Source organism: Mandrillus leucophaeus, unplaced genomic scaffold (assembly GCF_000951045.1).
Source record: "Mandrillus leucophaeus isolate KB7577 unplaced genomic scaffold, Mleu.le_1.0 Scaffold534, whole genome shotgun sequence".
Classification (NCBI taxonomy): domain Eukaryota; kingdom Metazoa; phylum Chordata; class Mammalia; order Primates; family Cercopithecidae; genus Mandrillus; species Mandrillus leucophaeus.
In genome coordinates this window covers 1,024,187-1,028,156 of record NW_012105742.1, presented here as the reverse complement: position 1 = coordinate 1,028,156, position 3,970 = coordinate 1,024,187, and the positions used below count along the sequence as shown (strand labels likewise).

The window sequence follows — 3,970 nt, the reverse complement described above, 5'->3', positions numbered from 1 at the left end:
TCACAGGGTTAACAAGAATTCTGGACAGAAACACAGTTTAATTAAGCATTAATCAGGCTGCACTCTGACATTCTTCCTTGTAACTGAAAGTCACGTAACACTAGATACTGACCATCTGCATCCTTGTTGTTCCTATAGATAGGATTTCTTATATTAGAATCATAAGGCTACTATTTAAGAATTGCTTAAGTAGATCCTGAATTCCAGCAGAACAGCTGATACTAACTGGTTTAAAGACCCCACAGAGGAATCAAATCAGCATCAGAACAGTTTCTTCATGTCTCTGTCCCATAACTTTACCCTGCACTCTTCGACCAATCCACAATCTCCATACTTTGGCCTTAACCCTTAATAACACTCCAAAACCCTTAAAAACCCTAGCCCCGGCAAGGCACGGTGGCTCACAGCTGTAATCCCAGCACTCTGGGAGGACGAAGCAGGCGGATCACAAGGTCAGGAGATCGAGATCATCCTGGCTAACACGGTGAAACCCTGTCTCTACTAAAAAATACAAAAAAATAGCCAGGCATGGTGGCAGGTGCCTGTAGTCCCAGCTACTCTGGAAGCTGAAACAGGAGAATGGCATGAACCTGGGAGGCGGAGCTTGCAGTGAGCCAAGATTGCGCCACTGCACTCCAACCTGGGTGACAGAGCAAGACTCCATCTCAAAAATAAAAAATAAAATAAGTTTCTCTTCCGGTTCTAGGCGCTTCCGGAGCCGCGGCTAAAGGTGCAGACATGGCCAAGTCCAAGAACCACACCACACACAACCAGTCCCGAAAATGGCACAGAAATGGTATCAAGAAACCCCGATCACAAAGATACTAATCTCTTTAGGGGGTGGACCTCAAGTTCCTGAGGAACATGCGCTTTGCCAAGAAGCACAACAAGAAGGGCCTAAAGAAGATGCAGGCCAACAATGCCAAGGCCATGAGTGCACGTGCCGAGGCTGTCAAGGCCCTCGTAAAGCCCAAGGAGGTTAAGCCCAAGATCCCAAAGGGTGTCAGTCGCAAGCTTGATCGACTTGCTTACATTGCCCACCCCAAGTTTGGGAAGCGTGCTCATGCTCGCATTGCCAAGGGGCTCCGGCTGTGCCGGCCAAAGGCCAAGGCCAAGGATCAAACCAAGGCCCAGGCTGCAGCTCCAGCTTCAATTCCAGCTCAGGCTCCCAAAGGTGCCCAGGCCACTACAAAGGCTACAGAGTAGGTATCTCTGTCTGCCAACGTGAGGACAGAAGGACTGGTGCGACCCCCCACCCCCACCTCTGGGCTGCCATCTGCCTGGGGCTGGGGTCCTCCTGTGCTATTTGTACAAATAAACCTGAGGCAGGAAAAAAAATAAAATAAAATAAAATAAAATAAAATAAAAACCCTAGCCCCAAAGTCCTCACGGAGATGGATTTAAGAATTCCTCCCATTTCCTCATTCAGTAGTCCTATGATTAAACCTCTTTCTCTGCTGCAACCTGGTTTCTCAGCATATTGACTTGCCATGTGCATCAGTCAACAGAGCTATGAAGTTATAACAACATGAAGACAGGGGAAGGAGCTGCTAGGAAAACAGGAGGAAAACCAAGGGAATGTTGGTGCCCAGGAAGCCAAGTGAAGAATGTGTTTCAAGAGGAAGGGTATGTATGATAAACTAGGTCAAATGTTGCTTAGACCTTGAATAAATGACAGGTGAAAATTGAATAGATTTGGCAAGAGGCTTCAAGTTGCTTCTTATTCAAGAGGGGAACTAAGAAAAGTGAGAAAGAAAAGGGACCACCTGTATTGCTCTGGGAAAAAGCCAGAATATAATCCTTAACCAGGCTGAGGGTGAGGGTGGGGGATGTTTAGAGAAAGAAGATGAAATGCTCCAGATTGTCCACATCAAATGCCTATGTCTCAGGCAATCAGCCCAAACAAGGCAATTACTGAATCTTCTGGCTAGAAGGATCATCACTGAACAAAAGAATCTCTCATCTTCCAGGGAACTACACCTAAACTAACCACAGGTCTTAAAAATCCTATCCTTTAGTCTCCACCATTTATTATCTCCAAAACTTATTAGGTCCCTAGTGGGGAGGGGAGGATCTCGCAAAGAGAAGGGCTTCCTGGCTGAAGGGATCATTCTGGGATTTTATTCCTTCATTCATAAGGTATTTATGGAACCCCTACTGTGTTCTCAGTAGTCTACAAATACTATGGAATCAGCAGAGAACAAATCAGACAAAACTCCCTGCCCTCAGGGAGCTGATAGCCTCCAGCATCCCTGTACTTTCCTCTAGTCTCATTCTCTTTCTTCCATGCTCAGAGGCCGTACCTAAGGCTATCAGGCAGAATTGGACAGGTCCACCCATTACTGAGCCTTCAGAGGAGGTAAAAACTCTCCCTTTTAGAACAAAGTACAAAGATCAGTTCCCTTCTCAGAAGGTAAATTTTCCTCAGGGCCAAACTTGGGCTGGGAGCAGAGACCCCACATCTGGAGTGCAATTAGTTTGGATGTCACCACAATTACCACGTTGGCTCCAGACAAAGCCCAGTCACAATTGAGGACAGGATTTTAAATCACGACTTTCCAGAGTCTCATTAGGTAATTGATGCTGATCACATTGCTTAATGGGGACCCATAAAATGCTTGCTATTTATATTACAATGGATAGAGAAAAGGCTCAACTAACCAGATAATTAACAGATGATATGAAGGACTAGGGCAAAGGGGTAGAAAGAGGCAAAGAGACCTGGTGAAGTTTGCCTGTCTCTGCGTTTTAACTTTTTATTGGTGACAATTCTTTGACCAGATTCAGAAGACTGTGCCCTTGTCTTCACAAAGCCCAAAGCTGCTCTTCCCAGGAGCAAGAGACAGAGATAAGAATTGTCATTTAATAGGATTTTCTACAGCTGGCTAAATCGTTTGCTAAATGAGCAGTTTTAATCGTCCTTTCTCTATCCACTAGGAGGGAGGTAAGCTCATTTCTCCTCTAACCTATACCCCCACCTCTCATAGCCTCACTCCCTCACCAGTTTTTAGCTGGAAAGATGGTCTGGTTGAAGGCAGAGATTGTAGCAAAACACTTTGGGCCAAGCTGAGTTCACCACATCATGAGGCTGTAAGAGTCAACCCCATTCCCCACCCTGCACACCCCACAGCACCCCTAGGGACCCATGAACACCCTCCATATGCCAGTCTCTCCAGAACAGAGGTCCCAGGGCAGGCCAACTCTCCTGATACTCACCAAGAAGGGCTGTAACCCTTCCCACTGCAGAAAGGGGGTGGGGATGAGATTCATTTATTTTCATTATTGAGACATAGGGCTTTTCAACAGGGAGCTTTCATTCAATCCCATAAACCAAGGAATATAAGACATCCTCATAACCACCAGGTATTTGGAAGAGATCCTGGGGAGAAGAGGAGAATAATTTGGGGATGGAAAAAGTCAGGCCATCTACCAACATATGAGCTGAAATTGTGGTAATAGAGTATGAGTTAGAATTCATTTTTCCCGAGATTCTGCCCCTTGATTGGCCTGGGACCTCCCCACCCCTGGATTCACTTCAGCTTGCTCCATATGGATGCCTATTCTTCCTTTCTTCTTTTCGTCCTCTTCTCTTCTTTCTCTCTCCTCTTATATGCTTTTCTCTTCTCCATTTGCACTGGAATGGAGAGATGGTATGGTGTACTGGCTAAAGGCAAGGGCTTTCTCCCCAAATCGATCTACAGCTTCAACAGAATCTCTATCAAAATCTCAGCTGGTTTCCTTGCAGAAATTGACAAGCTGATCCTAAAAATTATATGGAAATGCAAGAGACCTAGAATAACCAAGACAATTTTGAAAAAGAACAAAGTTTGAGGATTAAGACTTTCTGATTTTAAACCTTACTACAAGTCTATAATAATCAGGACAGTGTAGTATTGGCCTAAAGACAGACCTGTAGATCAATGGAATAGATTTGAGGTGACAAGCGGTGGGTAGCACACACCTATAGTAC

At 45.2% G+C, this 3,970-nt stretch overlaps 1 pseudogene across 1 annotated transcript; it reads left to right on the top strand.

Moving 5' to 3' along the window:
- The first annotated feature begins 697 nt into the window (after positions 1–697).
- Positions 698–1,338, top strand: LOC105551828 (annotated as a pseudogene). Its single transcript, XR_001007902.1, has one exon. The product of XR_001007902.1 is annotated as a 60S ribosomal protein L29-like (transcript).
- Positions 1,339–3,970: the final 2,632 nt, after the last annotated feature.